Below are 24,259 nucleotides of genomic sequence, written 5' to 3'. Positions count from 1 at the left end.
CATATTTAGTTGCATTTTATCGTCAAACAAATTATAGTTCCAAACTTGTCAATAGAATGCGCTGATGTTTATGTAATCTTATGAACAAGCAAATCAACTAATCTCATCCTATTATTAATTATTATTAAAATAAACTTTCTATAAATGCGATTCAATCATTTTATAATAAGTTATGAAACACTAAATACATTTTAATTACATATTTAGTTGCATTTTATCATCAAACAAATTATAGTTCCAAACTTGTCAATAGAATGCGCTGATGTTTATGTAATCTTATGAACATGCAAATAAACTAATCTCATCAAATTATTAATTATTATTAAAATAAACTTTCTATAAATGCGATTCAATCATTTTATATTAGGTTACGAAACACTAAATACATTTTAATTGCACCAATTAAATTCGCAATGAAACTGACACTGACAGTTTTCTTAAAGCCGCCTTTAATTATCGTCGATCGGAATTAAAATTCGCAATTAAAATTGTATACGTATGTATATACATTTTTTTTTGCTCTTTCTCTCTCCCATTCTGTAAGTAGCAACGGGAATTGGCCAAATTAGACGAGCTTTGATATTTGCTTTCAGCCGGTTCGCTGACGTCCCTAATTCCTAAATTGGCAGCAGGAGCACACTTCAAAGGGATGGGCAATAAATCAAGATTTGAAACGGAATAATTTCTTCGAATGAAAATACTAGAGATTTCGGTGGAGGTTGGAATATGAAAGCCTTTACCAAATATTATATAAATAAAAATGTGAGTGGGAAAAAAATTTGTTGAAAATGTTTCATTCGTGTTTCAGAACCATTATAATATGTATTTTTATGTATAAAGAAGGTTTGGAAAGGAAATTTCAAAAAGTACTTGATTGTGTAATGATGCTGCATGGATTCGGGCAAATAATCCGTCGGATTAAGCGAGGGTCCAAGGAATTGATTGCTAAGTCCACCTTTGGTCCACATTATACAGTTCGCATGTAATTAGTGTAACGAAATTCCTTCGGATTTGCATACAGATTTGCGGTGTTGTTGGCGCATTTACGTAACCCCCAGCACCGAGCAAGTACACGTGGAAATCGCACTAATCCCTTGTGGAAATTACTGGGGAAAACGAAAATAATGTACCGCGTAATGAAGACAAAGCGACGCAATTAGTTCAAACGCAACAGTCTTCGGCCGCAGAGAAAAAAACAACATTCACCGTTGAAGATTTCCTCTGGTTTTTGTTTTTTTGTTGTTGCTCGGATTAAGCTTGGAAATTGGTACACAGAAAATGCAGATTTCAGCACTTGCTTCACTCTTTATGTTTTAAAGCTGAACAATTTTTCGGTGAAACTGAAACGTATCTAATTTTTTTTTTGTTGTTAAATGAAACATATTTATTTAATTAACTTTAAGAGTAAAAACCTTTGTTGTGAACTCTTCAAACTGACGCGGTGAAAGCTGTGGATTCAGACTCGAAGTAATTAAAATCGTTTAATGAAATATACAAGGAACATTTTCCGCGAGTTTAAGTAATCTTTATTGCTGACCCATTTCCGACGATCATCGCGATATAATAAACCAGACATTTCCAGTTCTCTCTCACTCTCAATCCTTGTTCATCTGCATTCGTGCATTTGTTGTCGATTCGTGTTGAGATAATTTCCATAAAACATACACATTTGTAATTTAATTAAATGTATTAAATACTAACGAAGATAGTATAGATCTTGTTAATGAATATCATAGAGAAAACTATAAAGAATTAGGCAAACTTACAATGATTTTTGTAGTGACAGCGGTTTTGGAGAAATTGGCTGTTAAATAGTAAAAAAAAATAAGTCTTGAGAAATGAATTAATTACAATTATATTTACAATTAAGTTAGAATAAAGTCCATAATCTATGTAGATAACAAAAAAACTAAACGGAATACAAAGCTATTACTTTGATTTCTATAATGTTAAAAATAACCGTAAAATAAGTGTCTTTATATTTTACTTAATTACTCGAAAACTAATAAAGATTTAATTAATCTAGTATACGTTTATTGAAGTAGAAACAATAGAAAATCAAACAAATCTACAAGTATTTCTGTGCTCTTACAGGTATTCACTTAATAGGTTGTCAAAGTTGAAGCAATATATTTTTCAATTCCATTTGGCGAATGTTTGTAATAAAAATCCATTAACAGATATTCTTTTTTTGGGGTCACGATTCATCATAATTTGTCTTATGTAATTCGCTGCATGCATTAGGTTCGCAATAAAAAAGAAGGAAACGTGAGATATGGGTGTAAAGACGGACTGCACGTTATGATGATGATTTATGATGATTAAGCGAGATGATAATAATTCTTTTCTTTTCGGATTTAAAGCGACTTTAATCTGGGAAATTCCTCATGCTGCTGCTGCTGCAAAGTTGAAAACTTGCCACGTTTTTGGAACACACACACACACATATATTTACACACATAACTTTGCAAACTAAACTAATTTAGTTTGATAAATGCAGTTCGCACCTGGCACGCAGATTTCTTTATTGCAACATCAATCCATCTTCTCTCTGTTTTCTGCTTTTGAAGATTATGAAACGGAAAAGAGAGGAAGAGTAGGAGACCAATTTAATTAATGTTGAAAACATGATATTCTTGCTGCATGCAGATGCGGGCTCAGTCAGCTTCGGACGTTTTTTCTAAATAAACGTAATAGCACTTCCGGGAAATAAAGGATTGCATAAAATGAAACGAACTTGCAAACAGGACGAAACAAACAACAATAAAAACCGTTTCAAACATGCAGCATCAACAAGGTTTTTCGCTCTTTCCATTACCTGTTTGAATGACGATATCTTCAAGATACGAACGACGCAACTTTCTGTTTAAAAGATAATTCTAAAAAAAAACACGCAACATTTGCATTTTCTCTCGTTGTTTATTCACCCTCGCAAACGTTGCGCTCGTCTCTCCCCCTCGAACGTAGGTGTTTTTAACTTCCCACAAGGACGTAAAGATAATAATCCAATTTAAATATATTTTATTTGACGAGGGGAAATACGCGGTCAGAAAAGGTCGCCGCATTTGATTTAATTAATTAGAGAGGAATTCGCACACGTAATTTTTCCCACACTCACAATAATATCATATTATTCCAAATGAATATTAACATATTTATGCTCTGATTATTCAACGTAAATAATAACGTTCGCAAATCTAAATTAGCGTGCGTATTTGCACGCTTTATTATCCTCGAATTACAATAATTTCCATAAATATGTTTCGTATTTAAAGATGATGATTGCAAAGTTGAATTTCAAATGATATGTAACTGCGCGTTCTTCTAAGTGCATATCGCATTACGTGGAATCTCTCGTACGGGATTCGAAACAGATTTCTATATTATTACCTCGCAACGGGTCTCCGAAAGTAACAATAAACTCGACCGTATTTCACGTTTTATTGCGGTTTTCCATTACGAAAAGTCTATATATTTGCATGGATACTGCACGGCACCCGGCGCATCCATTCCGCTGAATATCTTTGAGAAACTTAACATATCTTATTTTAAATGAGTTCATATAAGCGCATCCGAAAGCAATTACCATACGTTTTCAAATGCGGAATTGGAGAGGAAAAAAGTGACTTCACGTTTTATCGTATTACTTCGAAAAACCGCGTAGTGAATACTTTAATTTGATTATATTTTGTAAAAATGTAGTGTCTTCACCTTTTGCCATTTTACTCAAAAACTAATAACGCCAATTAGATATATTTATACTTGAATTGAAGATAAATATTCAGGTTTTAATTTAAGTATACTCGCAGATTTGTAGGTGGTAGCATTTTGTTGCTGTGAGCTGTCAAAGTATTTGTAATGTTGCATAAATTGAAAAACAAAGAATTATTTAAATGAACGCAGGTTGATGAAGGCAATGAATAACGCTGCATAAGCATTCGAATGCATTATTACGTAAAGTTTTTGATGCGATAAACAAAACTCACACAAACTGCAATAAGCAGACGGATTGAAAATATCTCCGTGCGGGGTTGATGAACGTGGATCGTGGCAGGCGGTGGAAACTTTCCCATCGATATTCATAACAAAAGACGAAAGGTTTCCGAAATTACGTAAATAATGTAGAACTCATTCGGATTGGGGAACGAAACTTGGAGTTGTTAGGGTATTCGTTGCAACAGAGTTTTCAACTCAATTTACTGTTTCGCTTATCAAATGCACGATTTCAAATTGCATCGGTGAAAACAATAGTTTGAAATCATTTCTAAATGTTCTATTGTGTTTCGAGCGTATTTGAAAATAAGTGAATTAAACTGTTGTATATGTAGATAATTTTGAGTAAAGTTTTTGGGTATATTTGTGAGTGTTTGAAATGGAATGTAGTAAGATTTGATGTGAAATTAATTATTTGTAAAGGAAAGCGTCGCATTCGATAATTACACTTTAGAAATCAGCGGTTTCTTAGCGATGAATGGAAAGACCCGAAATGCCGGCTGAATTGAATCGAATTATACACAGGGTTTTCGGGAGAGTCCTCGAAAGCTGTAGAATCAACGGGAGAAGCACTTATCTTATCCGATGGAGAGAAGGAAGGAGATGAAGATTTTAAAATTTAAACGTTCAGCAGAGAAGTGTAGTTTTATGCAATAAAATTACTATTGCTTGGATTACATCAGCGAACAGCTCTAATGCATAATATATAGTTATAATGATAATAATGGGAAGGATACGAAGAACTTTTCCAGTTGCTATTCCTTTGACTTGTTTAGTCCTGAAGGAAACGATTTCGAAGCTTTCAAATCCTCTTTTCTCTTCTTTTCTTATCCATTCGTTAGGATCCAAGCGAACGTAAAAGAACAAAGGAGTATAGAAAGAAAGCGCACTTTCTTGCATATTCATGCAATCTGTTAATGCGTTCCCTTTTTTATATATTTTTTATTACCCTAAGTCCATTATAATCGACGACTGATTGCTAAACTTTTCGTGAAGTTTTCAAAGCCATTTAAGATATTGCCCTAGAGCCAATTCAATGGGAAAATATACGTTTTTCTCCAAGAAAGTTGCAAAATTAAGTCCAAATATATACGTGCATATGAATTGTACCCAGTTGCAATTAAATATTTTTTTGATTAAGAAATGCATCGTTTCAATAACGTTGAAAGAGCGTTTGAATTGTAAAAGAAATTCCACTGTTTCTAGAGGAATTTGTTGACGAACTGCACTTCTGACAGATATTATTGCATAAACGTTTGCACCAGCTAATGACTCGGGTTTCGCATTATTAGCTGGAGCGTCTCGAAACGTTGTCTCGGCAAAAGAGAAGTGAAGATAGAAAGAGAGAGAAGCGATCATTTGTTTCTGCGATAATTGAATGTCGACGACGTTCCTGTGTTTCGTCTTCGGGTTAAAGTTGCAAATAGAAGAAAACTTGAGGCACGTCTCGATTCTAACAATTGCATTCGAGAAATATTCGTCGAGACGCTGCAAATACCATTTTCCCCAAATAAACTTCATTGTGCAATATTTCATTACGTCTACTACTTTACTTGCTCATTGAAAATGGAAATTTAAGGTCTTACCATTTCCAGGATACAATTATGAAACTTACGTTTAGAATTTTAGTGGTATCAACTGTTGTTTCATATATTCAAATATTAATAAACTTCATTTGTAAGAATAATTAAAATACTTAGATTATCTGTACTTTTTTTTAGTTTAATATACAAATCAACTCTATCTTCATTGGTTTTAATAATTAATTTACTCATTTTTTCGAGGCTTCAATTGTTCAAATTTGATAACTTATTATGTGAAGATCATCAATACCACATAAATCATAGTATACTCGTTAGATTCTCTAGAAGTTCTTCTTTAATATACATATTTCAGATTTATTCTATCTTTATTAGTATATGAGTAATTAAATAAAATGTAAAGACTAACATTTTTCGAAGTTTAAAATTTATTTCTTCAAATTTGACTACTTATTATGTGAAGATCATCAATATCACATAAATCATAGTATACTCTTTAGATTCACTATAAGTTTTTCATTAATATATATATTCCAGATTTATTCTATCTTCATTAGTATATGATTAATTAAATAAAATGTAAAGACTAACATTTTTCGAATTTTAAAATTTATTTCTTCAAAATTGATTACTTATTATGTAAAGATCGTCAATACCACATGAATCATAGTATACTCTTTAGATTCTCTATAAGTTCTTCATTAATATACATATTCCAGATTTATTCTATCTTTATTAGTATATGAGTAATTAAATAAAATGTAAAGACTAACATTTTTCAAAGTTTAAAATTTATTTCTTCAAATTTGATTACTTATTATGTAAAAATCATCAATATCACATAAATCATAGTACACTCTTTAGATTCTCTAGAAGTATTTCTTTAATATGCATATTCCAGATTTATTCTATCTTTATTAGTTTATGTGTAATTAAATAAAATGTAAAGACTAACATTTTTCCAAGTTTAAAATTTATTTCTTCAAATTTGATAACTTATTATGTGGAAATCATCAATACCACATAAATCATAGTACACTCCTTAGATTCTCTATAAGTTCTTCATTAATATAAATGTTCCAGATTTATTCTACCTTTATTAGTATATGAGTAATTAAATAAAATGTAAAGACTAACATTTTTCGAGGTTTAAAATTTATTTCTTCAAATTTGATAACTTATTATGTAAAGATCATCAATACCACATAAATCATAGTATACTCTTTAGATTCTCTAGAAGTTCTTCATTAATATACATATTCCAGATTTATTCTACCTTTATTCTAGTAAATGAATAATTAAATAGAAGGCAAAGACTAACATTTTTTGAAGTTTAAAATTTATTTCTTCATATTTGATAGCTTATTATGTAATGATCATCAATATCACATAAATCATAGTATACTCTTTAGATTTATTCTATCTTTATTAGTATATGAGTAATTAAATAAAATGTAAAGACTAACATTTTTCCAAGTTTAAAATTTATTTCTTCAAATTTGATTACTTATTATGTAAAGATCATCAATACCACATAAATCATAATATACTCTTTAAATTCTTTATAAGTTCTTCTTTAATATACATATTCCAGATTTATTCTATCTTTATTAGTATATGAGTAATTAAATAAAATGTAAAGACTAACATTTTTCGAGGTTTAAAATTTATTTCTTCAAATTTGATAACTTATTATGTGAAAATCGTCAATACCACATAAATCATAGTATACTCTTTAGATTATCTATAATTTCTTCTGTAATATACATATTGGAGATTAATTTTGTCTTCATTAGTTATTGAGTAATTAAATAAAACATAAATGTGCAAATTAAAGTTTTCTTTTTCAATGAATATGAATGAGTTTTTTTTGATGAATACTTGGAAGTTTTCAAAGCAGAAAAATAACAAATCAAACGTTAAGTTGAATACAAAGAGTCGCGAATTGTATTCAGCGAGCGGCAGTGGAAATTCGGATTACCATCGATGGAAATGCTCTGCTCTCCGGGAAATACACGCCATGGACGAGAATTGAATGCAATCTTAATAGCAATAACAAACGGAGGATCCGCAGCGGACATAACGACCGACCATTGTTTCAACTCGACATCGCAGCAGCTGGAATTAATCCGAATTACGCAACATTCAAAATTTTTTATCAATGGTGTTTTCAAGAATGGATTTTAGAAAGAAAAGGCGTAAGGAGTAACGAGAGAAACTTTTGTAGGTTTGGCCGCATAATTCCCGCATATTTCATCCATTCATGCGGTTTGAAATGGACAAAAAGTACGTGCAGAAACACACGAAACGCGAATTAATTGTATCGTGTGAAATATAAATTTCGTTACAAACAATCTTTTGTACAGTTTCCTCACGGAACGAAGCAGATCGATCGAGGGACGAAACGTGTTTCGACAAATTTAGTGCACACACATAGAACTTAATGGCGTACCTATGCGAATTATATAATGCAAAATGCGTTTGGTATAGTAAAACTAATTGCGTAACGCGATATTAGTGAGGTCCGAGAGTGCAATTAAAGAGTAACAAACGTAATGCGGCCGTTTCCATTTTGGGGGGTCGCAGCACAATTATACGGCGGATGGTTTTGGTGGGTTTATTTAATTTAGTCAGCGGTTTCCGGGCCATATAAACATGGACCGGATTGACCCTGTTTTTCGGGTGGACGAAACGATCTTTTCAAGGATGCAGCAACGTGTTTGCATGTAATCAAATTAAATCCTTGCTTTTATTGTCACATTTTAATTTCTTACTGCATCTGCGTGCTCGATATTTGCGTTTATTCGCGTATTTAATTTCCACTCCGGATGCAAAACTGAAAAATCCGAGAGGGGACAAAGCGTGAAACGTTGCGAAAATCGAGAGGCGCTGAACTAATTGGAAATTGAAGGGTCGCTACTTGATCAATGCAAGGTTTAATGTTGTTGTTGTTGTATATATTTGGGTTTCCGGTTTTGGCGAGGATCAACGTTATCGGATTTTCTCCCCCACGTAAACTATTTTTTTTTTCTGGTTTGTTTGTTATTCAAACGAAACTTTACGATCGAACGGTTACATTTGTTTCGGATTAACGGATTATTGACTGGTAGATTGGTAAATCTCTTGAAAACAAGAAAAATGAATCGAAATTTAAACAATTTCCGTTTTTTTTTAGGTTTCAAATTTTGCCATTTTTTTGATAATTTATTACGTGAATATACTTTTAATTCTATACTCGTTTAATTCCCTATAATTTCTTCTTCCATATACAAGTTTAATATGTATTCTATCTTTATTACTTTTTGAGTTATTAAGGAAAACGTAAAGAAAATAAATTTTTTCAGAGCAAATTTTGTTTCTTCAAATAGTTGAATAGTTTTAAGAACACAAAAATCGTAGTAGGCTTTTTGGATTCTCTGTAATTTGTTTTTTAATATACAATTGTAATATCTATTCTAATTTTATGAGTTTTTGAGTATTTAAGTAAAATGTAAGGAAACTTATTTTATAAAGTTTTAAATTTTATTTCTTCAACTTTGAAAATGTATTAAAGTAAATACTTTTAAGGCCACATTAATCACAGTAGACTCTTTGGATTCTCTGCAATTCATTTTTTATTATGCAATTTCAACATATATTCTGCCTACTTTAGTTTGTGAGTAATTTATTAAAACATAATGAAACTCATAAAAATTGTATGTTTTGTTCAAATTTTGTTCAAATACGTGAATACCATCAAAACTACATAAATTATAGTAGATTCTTTAGATTTGCTGTAATTTCTTCTTTAATAACCAAATTTAAAAACTAATTTAGGTATATTAATTTTTGAGTAATTAAATAATTAAAACGTAACGATTTTTCTCGGTTTAAAATTATATTTATTGAAATTTTAAAAAAATATAAAGGTTGGTATTATGTATAACTATATAAGTAATAGTAAATTCTTTAGATTTTCTGTAATTTTATCTTTAATACCTAAGTTTAAGATTTATTCTACCTACATTACTTTTTGAGTAATTAGATTTAATTTCTTTTTTAATAAAACTTAAAAAATATTAGTTTTCAGTCGAATTTAATAAAATTGTCAGCAATTCTTTAGGGTACATTAAATATTCTTGAAAATATGAATAAATATAGAAAATTTCATTTATAAAAAATGTAAAGTTGATGAAAACGTAATAATTTGATGCAAATTTGCATTATGTGAACCAATATTTTGTTACGTTAATTTAGGAGTTTTAAAAGCAACAAAAAAGTAAATGAAAACGAAGGAAGGAAGGAAAAGAAGGAAGGAACTTTGAATACCTCATAAAAAAATTTCATATTTTATTCATAAAATAAAATAATGCCGTTATCCTCGCACAGCCTTTTAACGCCGCAATTATTACCCGGAACTTCAATTTGATAATCCGCGTTGTTCTCCTAAGTGAAATTCTTTCCAACAACTTTTTTTTGTATTCGTTTCGTTTCGTTCTTTATAACTTACGCATTTGCGGATTTTAACATACCGATGCAACAGAATCCCATATTTCAAATGCCCGCCGTAAATCCCCTCGGAGATTTTAGATGTGTATACAGAAATAACAGAGAGAGAAAAAAAGTATATAAAACACGAAAGAGAACAAACAGAAGCTTTTCGGATGGGCGGAAAATCGATTATTCTGTACATAAAACATGAAGCTCTTTCCAACGTAATAAAAAGAAAATAAATAAACAAGAAATGGGGAAAAAAAGTTGGGCGAGAAAACTTCATTATCTACTTAAATATCCATTCGGAATGGATGCAACTTTTTTTTTTGTTCGAAGATATTATATAGATACATACGGAGTTCAAAAGTTCGCGTTCGATCTCTCACTTCATTACTATTAGTGCGAGCCGAAGTCGCACAATATTTTTACTGAAAGAAAATAGATAGACGTGAAGAGATGTGGACACTTTTAGCATGTTGAGTTTGATTCAATTTTCGGTGAAATTAATCTCATCTATCATTCGCAGTAATTACGAATCATATTTTCAAGTTCTTAAGAAATTCTTATTTTAATTAATTTAATCTTTCACTTTAATTATGAATTAAATTTTCATAGAAATACTGAATTATTAAAGTATAAAATTTACAAAAAAAAAAACTATACAAAAAATAGTACGGAATGTGCGTTAAAATACTAAAACTATGTGTGGTTTGAATGGCTTTTACGAGTTTGGAAGAGGAAGAAAATTAGAACGGAATCCGGGAAATGGACAGAGCGAAGGGTAATAAAGTGTTGAGTAATTTGTCTCCTCACGCCGTTCGCTGGCTTTTAAAGTGATTGAAACGTTAACCATTAATTATCTGTACTTTTCCTCGAAGAAAACTAACAAAAAAAGAAGTAACTGCGACAAGTTTACACCACCACAGAGTCCTTAAAACTTTTAATTCAATTATGACGCTAAACTTTTGAAGCAATTATTAGCAATCAAAATTAAATATTTATTCTACATTTCTGAAAAAAACAAAAGTTGTTTCTCAATTAGTTAAAGTCTAACGATATTTCATGTCAAATTTCAAGAAGATTGGTAAGAATGGATAGGAGAAAATGCAAGATTAGTTATGTAATGTTGGTAGAAATTCCATCACCAACACTGCATAAAATTGTTTTGCCATTCTCTACGGATTTCGACGTCAACTCAAGTCTATGCCAATGTTCCAGGAATGCCAAAATGCATATGGAGTAAATGCATCATCTCTTGTGACTATTTCCAAGTGGTTTCGAAGATTCAAAACCGGGTATTTTTCTGTTGAAGATGAATCTCGTGATGGTCACTCGAAATCTTTCACCGACGACACAAATGTAGTCCTGGTGAAGTCAAAAATTGACGAAGATCCAAGAATGACACAGGAAATGGTAGGTGATGAACTGGGCTTGAATGCCATGGCTGTGTCGAGAATATTGAGTCATCATTGCTTACTACAAGTTTTAAAAAAATTTGTTACGAAACCAGAAAAAAGGGAAATTATGTCATAATTACATACATATAGAGGAAAAAAAATATAATTTAATCGAAAAGGCTGCGGAAACATTAATTGATTAGTACGTGTTTTTGTTTTTGGAAGCATGAACATTAATTACATTTTCGAATATTGTATATAAGCCTCATTATTTGGTTGCGCACACAGCTGTTTGAGACGGGCGACACGATTTCCCTTGTATATCATTAATTAGTCCATTTTTTCTTTATGTTGAATCAATGTGTTCCTTCCGGATTTGTTTTGAACTTTTGTGGAAGGAATTCGTGTTGCGGAACGCCAAAATTCAGTTAACCGTTGATTGGTAATTAGCGAAAGAGGCTTGCGCGACAATGAGGAAAATGTGATGAGGAAAAGACGAGTCAGGCAATTTGCGCGCATCCTGATTGATAAATTTACGAGGAGGTTGTCATGTGTGCAGTTGGCAGGATTGCACGTGTATATATAGATATATAGATATAATATAGTACTACTGTGTGTGTGTGAAGGAGCAGCAGGCGACGAAGAAACTTTGCATTTCCTCCGGCGATATTAGCATAATTAAATCCCTAGCGCATTATGCAAGTCTTATTACCTGGGTGCAGCGGGATACAAGTATAATCAAAAGTTAAAGTCTGAATATGCTAATTAAGGCTGATATTATGTGAAGTAAATTGACGGCGTAAGCGCACTTCGCGTCTCTCGCTCACTCAAATTGTTACAATTTATAAATTGAATCTCCTGATTATATTTATTTCACTGTCATTTCAAAACCATGAATAATATTGTTAAACTGAAGATTGTAAACTTAATTTTCATTCTGACTTAATTTTAATATCATTTTACTTTAAATGTAAATCTTAATGAAAAGTTATAAGAAATAATAAAATATACAATTCAAAATTTAACATTCTCTTTAAATTATTATTTATTATAATATTGTCAAAACTGAAGATTGTAAACTTAATTTTCATTCTGACTTAATTTTAATATCATTTTACTTTAAATGTAAATCTTAATGAAAAGTTATAAGAAATAATTAAATATACAATTCAGTAATGTTATTGTCTTTGGAAATGAAACCGTAATTCGTTACGTTATTTACAAGTTGGTAAGAACGTAAACAACGTACTTTAACATAATTAAATCTCTTCTCGTTCTCAATGTTATNGAAACAGCATCGTTTACGTTTTGCCATTTATCTTGTTTACAAAATGAATGAATTCCCGTAATCGGATTTGCAAATTAAATCTACTGCGTCGGGATTCGGACTTTCTTGCTAATATCTCTCTCTGATAAACATGAGATTCAATGCGAGGGTAAGACGTTACGATAAATTCATTCCAGAACGAATACAAATTGGCCGGTTCGACCGTTTCGCTGTTTATGTAATTAATAATATCAGGCGAAATTGCAACCAAAGACTTGACCGTCGTCACGTCTCCGTTTCATACCGCATGAAGCGCATCCATGAACGCAGCACCATCGAAAACCGACCCTTCCAGCATAACTGCATTAATTTCCCCCCGGGCGACTTAATCTTCGGGCATTAAGCAGAAATAATAAAATACGATCGTCCAGTTCACCATTCGATGATCGTAAATAACACGCTTAAGGAAGCAATGATACTAAAAATGTTGTTATTACTGCTGCAGCAGGTCAAGAAAGAAAAAAAAAGAAATATTTTTTAATTAAAAGGATAATAATTCACTGTTTACTGCGTCGGAATTAACGAACTTTTATCGAGAAATTTAATAGTTCGCTGTTAGTTTTTGCAATATGGAATATGCAAATATCAAGAGCGCTTAGTAAAGTTAATATAAGGACGTTTTTATATTTGCTAGCGTCCTTAGAAACGGTTGTTACAGACGCTCTTCGGTTGTTAACGACCCTTTATGGTCACTAAGGATGCTTTACGGTTGCTACGGACGCTCTTCGGTTATTAACGACGCTTTACGGTTGCTAAGGATGCTTTACGGTTGCTAAGGATGCTTTGCGGTTGCTAAGGATCCTTTACGGTTGCTACAGACCCTCTTCGGTTATTATCGACGTTTTACGGTTGCTAAGGATGCTTTACGGTTGCTAGAGACCCTCTTCGGTTATTAACGACGCTTTACGGTTGCTACAGATGCTCTTAGGTTATTAACGACGCTTTACAGTTGCTAAGGATGCTTTACTTTTGCTACAGATGCTCTTCGGTTGCTAACGACGCTTTACGGTTGCTAAGGTTGCTACAAACGCTCTTTCGTTACTAACGATGCTTTACAGTTGTTACAAAAGCTCTACGGTTGCTAAAGACGCCACTCCAGTAACTAAATGCGTTATATCATTAAAGAGTCTATGATTTAGAATAGTACGGACTATAAGCATCCATGCCTTGATATTTGTATTATAATAATTATATTGTATGAAATTCACTAAAGTAATTTCGAAAGTAAACAAAGTTCATTGAAATTTTCTATTACGTAAAATAATTGGTTGCAAGAACAATTGGGTAAGTGCAAAACTTATATGTATACACACCGAAAGTAATTTCACCGGCATACTCTTAAGAAATATTTGAATAATTTTCCATCGTGTATATTAGATGTTTATATGTAACAGCTACACGATGCTAATAATATTCACGAGCTCTTGGACAGCAGCAATAATCGTAGTGGGATTTCATTAAAGCACAAATATTTGAGCGACGCAAATAATCCGGGCATATTACTGCGCTAATTGTGAATGTGAATAATTATTAACTTTGTCTTTTCGAATGGAAAGCAAAGGAGAGCAGATATTAATTAAAATCTCCTCTTCCATTTCGTCCTACTATTTCATTATTTGTATTTCATTTATATCCTTAACAATTCAAAATTTAACATTCTCTTTAAATTATTATTTATTAATAAAAAAAATATTTTGGTTGCTATGGTAACAGTATCCTTGATGACAGTAGCTAAGAACTATTATTGCTTGTTATGGTTACTAAGGACGTCTGATAGTTACTAAGCAATATTGATGATTGTTATTTGTAGTCATGCATCAATCGTGATTATCAATTATGTTAATAGATAATTATTGTAATTATTTGTTGAATTAACAATTAAAAATTTAACATTCTCTTTAAATTATCAATTATTAATAAACAAATGTTTTGGTTGCTATGGTAACTACTGTACCCTTAATGACAGTAGCTAAGAACTATTATTAATAAACTAAGAAATTACTAATTACTAAGAAATTTTGATTGTTGTTATTCCCAGTCATGCATCAATCGTAATTACCAAGTATTATTCAACGTTAATAGATAATTAAAAATTGTTGTCATTACTTGTTGAATTAAGTTCTAAAAATATCCAAAAAACAAAAAAAAACTTTTTAAATGTCTGGGTTTAATTGAAGCAACAAACAATTTGCGAGTTTGCAATGGTTCTTTGAAACTGTAAAACTGTTTGTTGCTGCTGCGTTTACGTTTGAATCGAATAAACTGAAACTGAAAATAGGAAAGTCATTGCAGGATTTAAATAACTGAATAGAGACAGTCGTAAATGTTCGATTAATTTGAATGGAAGAGGTCGAGGAAAAGCGAGCGCTCGAAATTTGCATGAAAATGGATGATGGAAAACGGAAATACAACGAATGCAATTAGAGTCTGTTTCGCTGTTCATTTCTTGCGTAACTTCTGTCTTGAAAACCGTCATCTTGTTGTTCATTTCAAACCTCTTAATATCTTATTTTTGTCTGTTTATATATATATTATATAATGGAATCCGGAGTTTCACGATCCAAATATGAGATTCGCAGCAAAGTTTATGCATAATTAACTGTTGTACTGCATTATGGGATGAATCATTTATAATTCGCTGTCCCAAAAGTTGAATATATATATATATATATATTCATTTCCTTGCAAATATGCAGAGAGAATAATGTGAAATGAAATATGTATATTGGAACAGAAAAACGTGATGTGTTATGAATTTCAATCATATCTCTGTTATTTGATAGATTTCCTTTGAAAATTTGATTTATTTAACAATATTTTTACTGAAACTTACTGAAAGTATATTTATTTTGTTAGAAATTTGAATATTTTCAGTAATTATAACTAGAAATAACAATTAATTGATCAAAAAAAATAAACTGATTTTGACTGATTTATTTGAAGCAATAAAATAAATAATTGAAACAAAGCAGTCGCGCGCTGTGTGAAAGTAAATCATCGAGGTGGGATTGTATCAATAATTCATGAAATTATCGACGATATTGTCGGAATTTCGTCCCTTTGTTGTCGGCTGTGAAAAACCTCGCCGCAAGCCAAAAAAGAGAGAAAAAGAAAAAATGAAAAATCCGGCGTACGCGAGGAGAAATGTGTAGTGGAAAACCGGCCGAGTTATTATATACATTTTTTTTAAATTATATATATATTTTTTTACGTGAATTTAAAGCAGGGCGTGTTGAATGCTTTACGTGCGTGCAACATATTTATGCACTTTTGGCATGAATTATTCCGAATATACGTACATTTTTTTTTGTGTTTGTTTGAAAATTATTAAAAAACGAATTGAACAAAAAAAAATCAGCTCGCAGCTGCACTTTTCCAGCGATGTAATTTCGTAATTTTTTTGTACATTTCATTTCATTAATTACGTAGCTGTGGGAGAAAACAAATGGTTAAATAAATTAGCGAAGCGGATATTTTGAGGGTCGATGGATGAAGGAAGGAATGAAGGAATGAGGAGAGACGGTTTGGTGGTGCTTGTGTTGGCTGCAGATACGGTCAAGTGGTTTGATTACTGAGCTGCCAAAGACCAAACGGCATCGGCGTGAAAGCGACAAGGGCGAGAAATCAATTTAAAGTTCCTCCTGGGTCCATTGTGCTCCTCTGAATATTGGGCCTTGTGTGCAAGAGAAAAGGACTCTCCCTCTCTCCTCACCGTTTCTAGGTGGCGGTTGGTAGAGAAGAGAAGGCGAAGGATTCCAACAGGATGAGGAAAAGTAGAGAGAGAGATGAATCGAAGGGTGACCTCGGCGGCAAATTCATTACGACCGTAACTCCACTCTTTAACAATAACATTAATTATTAGAACTTCCTGAAACTGTAGCATTTCGATAGGCTCCCAGGATATTATCATCCCATGATCTCTACACTCTTACCCAAGAGTGAATTACGTCTTTTTCCTAATGCTGCTTCACTACAAGGAATTCCATTTACTTAACGATGGAATACTGATTCTATTTTTACCCTAAACCCATTTCGTAACAAAGCCGATTAACCTGAATATACAGAGAACAGGATCCATTCAAAACAACTATAAATTTCACTCATTACAACTACACTTACAAATCTATAGAAATATTTTGAAAATTGATGAACTGCATCAACTGAAAAACTAATCAATTCTAAACAACAATAACTTTTTCACTTACAAATAATTCTAGAAATTTCAACAATAATTTTACTTTCTACAAATTATCTTCAAATTTTCTTAAATCCATCGTAAGATCTTGAGAACTAGTTGATTGTCTTTAATTATACATTTACTTATTACAACTTCTCCAAAGATTTTCTCCAATTTGCAATAGTTTCTTTATTCTATAATTAAGGAAACATAATGATATAAACAATAATTTAACTTTCTACAATACATATTAAAATTTTGTTGAATCTAACGAAAGATCTTGAAAACTAGTTGATTGTCTTTAATTATATATTTACTTATTACAATTTCTTCAAAGATTTTCTCCAATTTACAATAATTTCTTTATTCTACAAATAAAGGAAACATAATGATATCAACAATAATTTTACTTTCTTCAATTTATCTTCAAATTTTCGTAAATCCATCGTAAGTTCTTGAAAACTAGTTGATTGTCTTTAATTATATATTTACTTATTACAACTTCTTCAAAGATTTTCTCCAATTTGCAATAATTTCTTTATTCTACAAATAAAGGAAACATAATGATATAAACAATAATTTAACTTTCTACAATACATATTAAAATTTTGTTGAATCTAACGAAAGATCTTGAAAACTAGTTGATTGTCTTTAATTATATATTTACTTATTACAATTTCTTCAAAGATTTTCTCCAATTTACAATAATTTCTTTATTCTACAAATAAAGGAAACATAATGATAGTAACAATAATTTAACTTTCATCCATCTTAAGATCGTGAAAACTAGTTGAATGTCTTTAATTATATATTTATTTATAACAATTTCTCCAATTTTCAATAATTTCTTAATTCTAATCTCTCAAAACTTGAATTAATTACAACTCATCCAACAAATTTCTTCAATATATCATCATAACATTAATTAACGTTTGTATGTTTCATTAATTACAATAATTGATTACATACAACTGAGACGTCTTTGCTGGGATTCAAGGAAGAGATCGTTCGCGTTTAGTTTAATTAATCGAAATCGTTAGAGCAGGTGGTGTATCTTGTTGGGCAGCGGCATCATTTATTTTCTCGGTTGTGTCTAGTTATTTGCCGATTGGTAGAGTCAATATTTCCGTAGGGAGTAGTGTGAGAATGGGTGGAGAGGGATGATGCTGAGTCCCTGGTGGGATGCCAAAACTTAGTTCCGGAGTAAATACACACGCAGGATGAAAGGTCCGTAGCATCAATCATATAAGATGTGGATGGAAGAGTACAAGGAGGAGGAGGAGGAGGAAGGTATATCTACTACCCTAAAGTTACTAAATAAATATTTCATTTACTTCCTGCCTTCTCCTTCCAAAGATCCGACAAACTCGATACAAGAAAATCTTCCTTAAGTAACGTTACTTTTCATCAATCAAACCGTTTCCCCATCACATATTCATGAGACATTCCTCTCGGGAAGTAATTACTAACTAATGAAATTCAAGTAATTATACATTTAGTTTCATACACTTTCTTCTATAACTTAATTTTAGAAGTTAATCAGAATCAATCAAATGGAATAAGTGAAATTGGTAAACGTTTTTGCTGGAAAGAAAGTAGGCCACGAGCTTAAATATTTAGATTTATAAATAAATAGCGCTCAAAGTGCTTTAAATTAAAGCACTTAAGTTGTCAGGATGCGGAGAGTAAAAAATGATTTTGTTCCTTTCGCCGAGAGATGTTTACTTTTCCACGTGTTTTCTCTGCGCTTCCACCGAAAGGATCTGGACTGAAACAATTGATGTGCTGAGGTCCTGAGAGAATACCATTGAAAAAGAGAAAGAAAACGAATGCGGAAAACCGCTTCGTGAAAATGCAGATTCGTTCGGAAGAATGTAAATACGTCGAAGAGGAAGCAAACAGCGACGGTAATGATTACTTGGGGAAATTCACTAAAATACTTTTAGAGAGAAAATAGGTAATGGAGCGATATAAAAATAAGGAAACGAAAAACAGACGATTTCTTTATTTTTGGTATGTAAAATTCGGTATGTAAACGTCCGTCTAAATAAAGACCAATATTCTCTTCGGAAATGAGACTATTTATAATACCTTTTTTCTTTCCTGAAGAATTGTTCCTATTTTTACGGTCTCGCTCCGTTGCTCAAGACTTAATTAGATGTGACAGGTCGGTTTTTTTTTATCCCTTTTGATCCGAAGAATCTTTCGCGTCTTTCAACGCCATCCAAAATAATAGTTTCTTTTATTTATTTTGTTATTTCAGTTGAAGAAAAATCGTTTCGATTCAAAGTCCAAATTGTATATATAAATAGCACACTTCACATCAAGAAATTCTTTATATTCGCATCAATCATTTCCTATAAAACTGTTACTTTTATACGATCGAAAATATTCCAATTTATGTCTTAAATCTACTTAAATTGTAGACGTATTTATAAATAAAGTTTGGATAATTAATACAAATTAGTTTAATTTTTAATTTTATGTGTTAATATAGTAAAAATTCACTATTTTGATACAATTTTTTAATGATAACTTTGCTAATTATTTTCTCTGTAATTTATAAGTTTTCTTTATAAAAATAGCAGAATTTAAACATAAATATTAAAAATAAACTACGCTTTAAATATATTGTAAAAATGAAAGAAAAACTTTGAAAAAATTCTAACAACAAAATCATTCATAGTTGGAACAGTGAATTTCTTATTTAAAGATTACATTTAAATATAATTAGATGAAATCTACATTCGCATCTGTTTCTGTTTCTATTTAATTAAACTAACAGATTCTCATTAAAATGCGCATGGCAATTAAATCGCTGGAACGGATATCGTTCAAAACCGACAATGTCCATTAAAATGTCTGCATAAAACATCCATGTCAATGTTAATTCCATCGGTCGGATCATTGCATTATGCAACGAACACATTAATTAAATCGAAATTCGGCTCAGATTTTCATAAACGTCCGAAAATCTGCATCTGAATTAAATCACTAAATTCGATACAAATACATCAAATTGAATATAATTCAATTACAGCACGTAATCTTATTGAAACTATGACTTCTTTTGCAGCAATCGGAGTGAAATTGTCAGCAGAGTTGGGAAATTGATTCGTTGAAGCGCAAATTTAATGATGAATGCTTCAATAGAAACGAAACTCAATATTGACATTAAAGCAATTAGACTGTATAATTTCTGTATTAACAGCAGACTTGCTCACTTCCGCTCCGTTATTGAATCGTTTGAAGTTCTTATAAATATCTTCAATCAATCTTCTGAGTTTAATTAAAAAAAAAAGTTGTAAACGTTTTCCATTTCAATAATAATTTAGTCGAATGTTTTGTACTATTCTTCGGTATTCAACTAACTAACTATTTGACATTCATTATAAACTAAATGAAACAAAAAACTTCATTAATAAGTCATAATTAGTGAATGAAACTTTTCTTTTTCAATTATTTTAGCTAAATAATATTTTGATTATTGAAAAACGAACTTGATTTTTCCATAATTCAATTTTAAATCCTTTAAGTGAGTTTTTCAATTAGAAAATTGGAGCGAATACTAGAGCAAATACATTTTTGTTTGATTGAAAACTCGAATTTGTTAACATTTCAAAGCAATTTCCCTGTAAAAAAAGGGAATATTAACATCAATGCAAGCATTAATCCCTTTCAGGTTTAATCAGAGCGAAATTTTTTGAAAACTGAAAGCTCGTGCATATTTTCATATTCACCACACTCTGATTAATTCATCTACGTAAATTACACATGTGCTCACATTTATTTGTAACTTTGTAGAAAATTAAAAAAAACTGTGTAATTTAGGAATTTTTAATGAATTTAGTTCTATTTTTGGGTCGTTTTGCCTTTTAATTATTTGCACATTTTGACCTTAAAATATTGTATAAGTAATGTTTTCTATGACTTTCAAGAGGATACAATGAAAAGCTTTTAACACTTCTTCAGATTTAAGAGAATTAATTCTCTAAATTCGATACAAATTAAATACATCAAATTGATCGTACAAAACGATATTCAATCATTGCACACAATCATATTGAAACTATGACTTCTTTTTCCTTTGGATTTGCAGCAATTGGAGTGAAATTGTCAGCAGAGTTGGTAAATTGATTCGTTGAAGCGCACATTTAATGATGAATGCTTCAATGGAAACGAAACTCAATATTGACATTAAAGCAATTAGATTGTATAATTTCAGTATTAACAGCAGACTTGCTCACTTCCGCTCCGTTATTGAATCGTTTGAAGTTCTTTTAAATATTTTCAATCAATCTTTTGAATTTAATTAAAAAAAAAAGTTGTAAACGTTTTCCATTTCAATAATAATTTAGTCGAATTTATTGTATTATTTTTCAGAATTCTACTAAGTAACTGTTTCACAATCATTATAGTCTAAATTAAACAAAAAAAATTAATTAATAATTCATAATTAGAAAAGTTTTTAAAAGTTATTTTACATAAAAAAAAATGTAAATCTAAATATTTTGATTATTGAAAAATTTAATTTTATTTAATTTAATACATTATGTGAGTTTTTCAATGAGAAAATGAAGTGAATGCTAGAGTAAATTATTTTTTTTTTGATTGAAAACTCGAATTTGTTAACATTTCAAAGCGATTTTCCTGTTTAAAAAAAGGGAATATTAACATCAATGCAAGCATTAATCCCTTTCAGGTTTAATCAGAGCGAAATTTTTTGAAAACTGAAAGCTCGTGCATATTTTCATATTCACCGCACTCTGATTAATTCATCTGCGCAAATTACACATGTGCTCACATTTATTTGTAACTTTGTAGAATATTTAAAAAAAAACTGTGTAATTTAGTTCTATTTTCAAGTAATTAATTAAAGAAGAAAAAAATGCACAATTTCTTTGGGTTGTTTCGCAATTATTTGCGCGTTTTGACCTTAAAATATTGTATACGCAATGTTTTCTATTGCTTTCAGACGATACAATGAAATGCTTTTAACACTTCTTCAGATTTAAGCCAGTAGCCAGTAAAAAAAACGAGTGTGGATTTGTGAGACACGTGATCGTAAGTCATGTAACAAAAAAAAACAGTAAAGTTATGACACCTCATAGTTGGGAATAAATAAAACCTGCGTATGTGCGGATTTACGAGTGGGGGCGAATTGGACTGCTGGGAATGCATCTTCGTCGGCGTCGCGACGCCGTAATAATTTTTATTTTCCAGCGTTAAACAACACATCGGATTTATACTCTCGGTCTCTGTCGCCGCATACGAAGAACCGCGTGCGAAAGAAGAAGAAACGACCGTAGATTTACGACTTCACCGCGAATTATTTATTCTCGCACTTGAAAAATAATAAAGATGAATGGCCTCTACGTGAAAACAACACTTCGTTAGTTACAATTTGATTTTACAATTAATAAAAATGAAATGACTTTATCAAAATTTTCGAGTTTATTATGACAAAGTTACGAAAATTTCCACCCTAAAGTTACTAAAACAAAGACAACTTCGCAAATATCTTATCTGTATCGTTGCTCTGTTTGTGTAAAGCAAAAAAAAAAGTTTTCTTGCATCTTGTAAACTTCACCTCGAGAACAATTCAGCCGAAATTCTGTTTATTTACGAGCGTTATCTTAAGCTCAAACTTTGGAACTAATTTGCAACCAAAGTGTGACGTTAAATCGACCCTCCTTACAACCTTTCCAAGAAGTAAACTTTATTTTTGAGAAGATTCAAAAACTTTCTTACAATTTTCTAAATCACAACTTTTTATCATCAATTTTGATCATAAATCTTAACTTTTTATGTATATAATTACAATTTTCAATTCAATTATTTATAGGATTAGCTATAATATTAGTTTCAAAGAAATTCGCTGAAATTTGTACAAAAATATAAAAGTAAAGCAAAAAAAAATCAATCATTCTTTTAATAAATATTTGGCCGAAATTTACGAACATTATTTGGCTCGGGAAATGCCTTTGTGCCCTTGGCATTTGAACAAACGGTTTGGCACGCCAATGAACCCATTATTCGCTAAGAAAAAAACCAAAAATAGTCTATTTTTGAAATTTTTTGAGTTTTTTTCTGTTAACTAAAACGTGATTAAATTCTATAAATAATTTCTTAAGAATATTCATGATTAATATTATTAACACGTCCGTATTTAAGAACGTTGAAGCCATAAATTTAAACGTAATGAAAAAAAAATAGTAAGTTTTGCGTGTGTATAAAGTTTCGCGCAAGTTCTGAAGATTAAAGCTACGGTGAAACATATCCCACTTAGTTTTTAGATGAAGATTTTAAATATTCATGCATTTATTTAAGAAATACTGCTCGAATGTAACGCGAATGTAACTAGAGAATAGTTTAAAATTTTATGTAATATAAATAAACTTGATTAACGTGCAATAGTCAATGAGTTAAACATGTAAATAATTACTACTATTTTAATATTTGCGTAAAGAAACATGGAAATTTAAGGGCTTCAAGACTAATAATAGTGATGACGTGAGTCACGTCTCAGTCACGTTCTTTTCTTTGGTACAAGGACCTTTCAAGTCCTCAACGGTAATGGTTGAAATGCACACTTTACCTGATGCAGACGCATTAAAAGGGTTCCTCTTCGATGGACACCGTCCGCATCGATCCGGCTTTCTGCATCCTCGACCCTTCGCTCCTCGACACCGTCAACCTCTGCAAGAAAAAAGAAGCGGTGTATCTGTAACGGCCCGAACATTCTCCACGAAAAGAAATAAACAAATTATCTCATCCATGCAGCAGCAGCAGCAGAAACAAACCAATTTATTGTCTTTCAATTTGCGGAGGCAAACAGATTGACGACGCACTCATTAGCTTCATTGCTTCGGTAAACTATTGCTAGAGTCAACATTTGTTAAGGCTGATAAAACAAACAGTTTTTATACCATAGTTGGAAAGTTTCTCTTGTATTTGTGTTATGCGCTGTTTCTCTATCTCTCTATGTTGTTGATCTCTTTTTCACACTCATACGCGCCGGGCTTAACCCAAACTAAACACGACGAGGAATTACGGCGAACTGCTGGATGATGAAGGCTCCGAACGCACGCCAAACTATTTCTGTATTCCCCTGCTCTTTACACCAGGAGATTTCCATTTCCTTGCCGGTCAACGAATTCGCAGATTTACAAGCTATCAACATACTTTTTTTGCTCAATTCCATTCACCAATTTTCTACTTAATCAACTATTAAACTTAGTAGAAGCAATGATTTATAAAATATCCAAAGGATTGTTAAAAAAATATCTACATTTATACATACGGAAGAATGTGATTCTGCGCTTCATTAATTAAACAAATATGTTTTATT

The 24,259-nt window shown here is 31.1% G+C and overlaps 1 protein-coding gene across 1 annotated transcript in view; it reads right to left on the bottom strand.

Moving 5' to 3' along the window:
* LOC108556730 (putative tyramine receptor 2) overlaps nt 1-23,958 on the bottom strand; it is a 47,503-nt gene extending 23,545 nt beyond the window's left edge. Inside the window, exons 1-2 of the mRNA XM_017912942.1 lie at nt 23,838-23,958; nt 23,507-23,607 (exon numbers count right to left, since the gene is read on the bottom strand). The gene's annotated coding sequence lies outside the window, so the exon portion shown is untranslated. The remainder of the gene's footprint in view (nt 1-23,506; nt 23,608-23,837) is intronic.
* Between the last annotated feature and the right edge of the window lie 301 nt (nt 23,959-24,259).

Source organism: Nicrophorus vespilloides, unplaced genomic scaffold, assembly GCF_001412225.1.
Source record: "Nicrophorus vespilloides isolate i.1.1-1 unplaced genomic scaffold, Nicve_v1.0, whole genome shotgun sequence".
In the NCBI taxonomy this organism is placed as follows: Eukaryota; Metazoa; Arthropoda; class Insecta; order Coleoptera; family Silphidae; genus Nicrophorus; species Nicrophorus vespilloides.
The sequence above is the reverse complement of the archived record's forward strand: the minus strand, read 5'-3'. Positions and strand labels throughout refer to the sequence as shown.